We start from the raw sequence: 6,071 nt of genomic DNA on the forward strand, positions 1-6,071 counted from the left end.
CATCCCTGGGAGCAGGCCTTCCTCAGGAGGGCAGTGAATCCCGGGCTACACCTGCGCTCTGGGCGCCCACCATGATGGTGGCCTCGCCGGGCTGGAGGGAGGAGGAGGAACCGCTCGGGGACGGACTGGCTGAGTGGCCGACCCCCTCAGGTTCAAAACCAAGGAGATTTGCCCCAGTTCTGGATGACCCCACCCAGCACCCTATTCCTGCGGGCCCCAGGTCTGTCCTGGCTGGGAGTGTCCCCCTGAAGCCGGAGGTCCCGCGGGTAGGCGGGTGTCAGGCGCCCCCTGGTGGCTGCACAGGGCAGGGGTGTGGCTGGGAGGCCCAGAGCCGCCAGCCCCAGGGGCCGGGAGGGACTCCAGCCTCAAGCAAACCCGAGCTGGAACCACCTCACTGGACACGCACCAGCACCCAGACCCGCAAAGATGCAGCTTCTTCGTCGTCTTCTTTTTTTTTTTTTTGAGGAAGATTAGCCCTGAGCTAACATCTGCTGCCAATCCTCCTCTTTTTGCTGAGGAAGACTGGCCCTGAGCTAACATCCTTGCCCATCTTCCTCTACTTTATACGTGGGACGCCTACCACAGCATGGCTTTTGCCAAGCAGTGCCATGTCCTCACCCGGGATTCGAACTGGAGAACCCCAGGCAGCCGAAGCGGAATGTGTGCACTTAACCGCTGCGCCACTGGGCCGGCCCCAGCAGCTTCTTCTGAAGTGTGTTCAGAAAATGGATGGGCCCCGCCATTCTCATTTCTTGCTGCAGAATTAAATCCAGGCAAAACCACAGCATGTGTAGACACAAACGTCCATTTACTTTACAGGAAACAGGGAGTAGAAATTGTGGGTGCAACTACCTCGGTGAGGGGTGGGGGCCCTCAGGGAGGAGGGCTGGAGCTGCCCCACTGCCTCGCTCCTGCCACCTCTGCTGCCTTGGGGGGGTGGTGGGTCCTGGCCCCCCCCCCAGTGTGAGAGCAGGGGTTTGCTGAGGGGCCCGCAGGCTCTGTGCCTGGTTCCTGCAGTTGATGCTGAGCCCTGCCTCTGCGGAAGTGTTTGCAAGGCTAGGCCCCTGGGACGAGCAGCCTGTGCTGCCCGCTGCGGGTCCCGAGGAGGACCTTGTAGGATTCAATACTTGGGGAATGGGCCTGCCAGAGAGCGGAACTGACCTGAAGTCACAGTCGCTGAGACAGTTGGGTATAGAATTGGGAGGCTCAACAGAATGGAAAGAGAGAGCCCCAGCCACTCGCCCGACACGGGCAACAGTGGGACTCCAGAGACACGCCGAATGTGGACCAAAGTGCATGAGAAATAACGACGTGCGCAGGAGCCCCTCCTGGGCCCATCACCCTCTCTCTCATTGGTGCCGCTCTGTCCTGAAGCTCCAGCCTGGGGGACAGTCCTGGGCTGTAAGGACAGCATGGAGGGGTCCCGCGCACCGCTCACACAGCCTCCCCCTGTGGCCACACCCTCTGTAACTGTGGTGCACGAGCACCGGGAGCCAGCCCGGCATGCACGTGTGCCCAGTTTGCTGCCATTTATCCCACATGTGGCTTCGTGTAACCGCGCTCAGGATCCAGGACTGTCTGGGGCCGCAAAGGTCTCCCTTGCACCACCCCGGTTGTCACGCCCGCCTCCCTCCCTGCCATCCGGCCTTGGCCACCGCCGAGCTGTTCTCCATCTCCGCAGCCTTGCCCTCTCAGCGCCTCCAGGAGCAGGGGTGAGTCAGTCACCAAGGCGTCTCCACCATCCTGGGCCTCAGAGCGGGACCCCCAGACAGAGCTGGGCACTGCGGGCCTGAGGCCTGGGAGCTCTGCTACAAAGCTGGGCACAGGGCTCCTGGGCACGACCCCCCGCCCCTTGCCACATGTGGAGAAAAGCCATGGGTGTTGCTCAGGGCCGCAGGGCTGGGGAAGCGCCCCATCAGGGGTCCGAGGGCAGCTTCATCTTTATCCCACTGCAGGGGCGGGAGGACGGTGCTGGCAGGCTAGCCCCTGCTCTGGTGACTGGGCAAGGACAGGCTCTGCAAGGAACTTGCCGACAGAGCTGGGACGTCCTGTACGAAGGGTCAGCCTGGCCTGGGGTCAGTGGGTCCCATCCCAGGGCTAGGACTGCCCACATAGCCTTGCTGGGGGCAATGGGAAGGCCACCTCCTCCCCCAGTGCTCAGGGCCTGGGAGGTCTTATGCAGCCTGCATTCCGATTTTCAGAGACCTAAATGCCAGGCAAGGAGTGACAGGCCAGGATGGGGGCAGGCTCCTGTGGCCTCAAAGCCATGCTGTTCCACCTGCTGGGTCAGCCCTGCTCCCCTGGGGTGATCCCACCCAAGGTCGACCCTCCACCGTGGCTGTTAGGATCACAGGAATCCCCGAGGGGCCAGGGCCCAGGACCCTGAATTCGGCATGAGCTGTGTATATGAGGTGGGGGCTCTCCGAGGGGTCAGCCTTTGCTGGCCACTTTCCTGACGTCCCCTCGACAATCTGCTGTGTGGTCTTGGGCAGGGCCTCAAATTCTCATCCACAGAATGGAGAGATGATCGGGACAAAGAAATGGGTCACATGTGGTCCCCGTGCCCCAGGGGAGAGGTGTCCACCAGAGCTGTGATGAGTGATGGGGAGGAGAGCACGTGCCTTTGTTCATTCATTCATTCATTCATTCACTCCACAAGCGTTCCCTGAGCTCTTACCACAAGGTGGGCACAGGCCAGACCTTGGGGATAGAAGATGACCTGTCCACAGGGCCAGCCACAGCCCGATGGGCAAGACGCCATGTGTAGACACAAATGCACGTCTCGCTCAAGCCGAGATAAGCTCTGAAGGCAGGAGGTGAGTCCCCAGGCTGACGGAGGAGAGCTGAGCAGGAGTGAGCTGGGAAGAGGAGGAACAGCATTGGGCAGAGGGAACAGCACGTGAGCTGCTCAGAGTGGCCGGCACAGTGCCCTGCAGAGAGTGGGGGTCCCAGCAGCGAGGGAAGGAACCCCAGAGCCTGCCCTCCTGGCCTGGTGCCCATCATACCGAGTGCCCCTCATTGTCCTCCTCACCCAAGGGCCCACCGTCCCCTGCTTGACCCAACTATTCCACACTGACCGCCCATGCCTGCCTCCTGCTGTTTCTCCTGAGACGCATGCGGGGGCACCGGAGAGGAATTGTTTCTTTCAGCAAGGTATTTTTGTGGGATACGTAAATTGATCTCATGGTGAGAATGAAGGGAGAAAGGGCGTGGAAACCCGTGGCTGGGGGGTGTGTGTCCCTTCCTGGGCCTGACGTGAGTGCCATCTGTCTCCCTGCGGGAGGTGGCGGCCCTGTGCTGGAAGCCAGGATCTGGGGGAAGTGACAGGGCTGTTTGTCTGGATGCCCAAACCAGCTTTGAAACACACTTTATCTCTGTTTAAGGCAATGAGACTGGAATTGTGGATTATCAGTTGCTGTTGGCCCAGGGGACACAAGGGGTGGTGTCCGAGGACAGTTGGGGTCGACAGGGGGAGGGACTGGGGCCTCAGGGAAGAGGCTGGGGGCCCAGGGTCCCTGTCTCCAGCCAGGCTCCAGGGGGCTGCATGTTCTCAGATGTGGCCTCTCCTCCCCTGGGAACGGGATTTGCTGGCACAAAACCATTTTGAGTTTTTCCTTCCATCTCTGCGGAATGTTCCAGGCACTGCCACCCATGCAAAATCCCACTGCATGTGTCCCATTAAAGCCACCTGGGGACCCTTGGGGAAACTTGGGGACGTAGGTTCACGCTAAGCTGCCCAGGTCAGGCCCAGAGGACAGAGCACCTCACAGCACTTCTCAGCAACAACACTGGGGTGAGCCCACACACTGTGATGGCCCCGATGAGGCCCTGCATGTAGATTTTGGCCGTGATGGCCTCTGGGTAGTGGGCGTCCTCCTCGTCCCCTGCGAGCTCCCGGTACGAGGGGTGAGCAGGTGTCAGCTTCCAGGACAAGGGGTCCTGGGGATGCCCGGCTTGTGCAAAGGCCCTGGGGAGGAGGGGTCCAGAGGAGGGACATGGTGCTGAGGGGTGGGTGAGAGGGCACAGGGCCAGAGGTGGGGCCAGCCGGGGGCTACTGGCGTGACCTTGGGAGTAGTTGCAGTGGCCACGGCAGCATGTCTCCCATCCCATGTCCCATGACTGGGGACCACCTCTGAGCCCTCTGCCTTCTCCTGGGTCCGGACAGTCTCCACAGCCCCTGCTCCCCGACCCCTCCTCCTCTCGCGATATCCAGGAAGGGTCTGAAAGTTGCCCCAACCCTAGTCCCTGCCACCTGGGTCACTGCCCCGGCACGCAGCCCCTGCCTGGGAGTGGACCCAGGTGAGGGGGCAGAAGGCCCCGGGTGCTGCCAGGAGGGGTGGGGGGTCCAGGACAGATGGAGCTGGGTGGTCTTGGGAGAAGGAAGGGAAGGGCAGGTGTTGGGGGGGGGGTCCTGGTCTCCCCTCCCCCATGTCCTTTCACCTCTCCAAGTGTGGTCGGGGACCCATCATGAGTCAGGCAGGTGGAGCAGGGGGCAGGAATCTGCACCGTCGTCACGCTCTGAGTATATTGATGCGGCCCAGGGGTGAGACCCCTGCCTTGCGGATCCCCGGCGACAGGGCACTAACGAGGAGTACACACTGCCCCCCAGCTCCCCACTGAGCAGCCCCTGAGAATTAAGGAGACCCACCTGAAGGCCGAGGTGACCTCTATCCCCTCGGGATGCAGCCATTGAGGACGCTCTGCTGGCAGATGAGGACTCCAGACCCTTAGGCCACAAACGGAAGGGAGGGATGTGGAGGGCTTTGGGTGCCCCCACCCCAGGAAGAGACCTCTAGATCACCAGAGGGGAGTTTTCTGGAAGCCAAGGAACAGCCCTGCAATGTCTGCCCCATGGGGGGAGGCAGGGCAGTGGCCTGGGTGCCCCAGGGCTGCATGTGCAGATGTGGCCCAGACCACCGGACCCTCGTGCATGTGGGACCCAGACAGGCTGTGAGGGGTGGGCTTGGCAGGCAGGGGGCCTGGTGCTGTCTCGAGGCTAGAGGTCCACAGAGCAGGGAGAGGCGAGGAGAGGCGGCTGCCTCAGGACCTCCAGGAAGGTGGATCTATAATTTTCAGTCAATTATCAAGACAACCCCAGGCAGGGAGACATCTCTTCAAGAAGTGGTGGGCTGGGGTCCTTCAGGGGTTGGACACATCCCCCTGCAGCTCCAACTCTGGGGTTGGGGGCTCCAACACTTTCTAAGCCTCGCTCATCTCCGTAGAGACAAGGGGCCCCCCGACCTGTTGGGTACACCGATTTATTTTTTTCGTCACCCCGTATTGGTGGCAGGTGACACTGGTCTGCCTCTTGTGGCCATGATATTAACTTACCTTTAAAAATAGATTTATTTAAGGATGCAGAAGAAACTGGGGTCGGCGGCCGCCCCTGGGAGATTGGTGCTGCTGACGGCTCTGCAGATTGCCAGATTTATGCCATGCACGTGGGCTGCCTGGTCAAGAGCAGAGGGCTGAGAACGAAACCCGATCAAAACTGATGGTGAGAAACGCGTTCGTCCCAGTGAGAACGGAGGTTGATTTAGAGAAAAATGCTAAGTGAGCAGGAGCACAGGGCACTCAGCTGGACCGGGGCATGGAGGTGGTGCAGAGACGGACGTGGGGGACCCGGGCTGACAGTTGATTGGGACGGTCCGGCCCCGCACCAAGGCCGGCCCACCCCTCCATCGAGGCCCAGATTTGGAGGGTCAGTGGGCGGGGCAGCATCTCCACTTTACAAGGACGTTCTTGGGAAAATAAATTTAAGTGATTCCGGTATTCTCATGTTAACATGATTTAAGAGTGTTTTATGGGAGAAAACACTGTTTTGTTCATGCAGATGACATCTGGGTTTGTCCGGAGGCCTGGGAGGGGGTCAGGTTCAGAGTCAGGTCACAGTGGCACTCCCGCAGTGAGTGACCTCGAGCTCCAGTGTTAACCCACATTTGATCTCTGGTCTGGAGCCTGCGGCTGGCCTGTCATTTCCTTGAGAAAACGTCCCTGCCACCTGGTGGGGTCCTCTCCGTGGGGACCGTGGTGCGGGACTGCGCCACAAGGGGGCGCCCCGAGGTCTTGTC

The 6,071-nt window shown here is 60.8% G+C and overlaps 1 long non-coding RNA gene across 1 annotated transcript; it reads right to left on the bottom strand.

Moving 5' to 3' along the window:
• Nucleotides 1-848: 848 nt before the first annotated feature.
• Nucleotides 849-5,552, bottom strand: LOC139040278 (uncharacterized). Its single transcript, XR_011494452.1, has 3 exons — nucleotides 5,332-5,552; nucleotides 4,649-4,726; nucleotides 849-2,858 (listed from the first exon to the last, which is right to left on the bottom strand). It is a non-coding gene; the product is annotated as an uncharacterized lncRNA (long non-coding RNA).
• Between the last annotated feature and the right edge of the window lie 519 nt (nucleotides 5,553-6,071).

Source organism: Equus asinus, chromosome 15, assembly GCF_041296235.1.
Source record: "Equus asinus isolate D_3611 breed Donkey chromosome 15, EquAss-T2T_v2, whole genome shotgun sequence".
Lineage (NCBI taxonomy): Eukaryota > Metazoa > Chordata > Mammalia > Perissodactyla > Equidae > Equus > Equus asinus.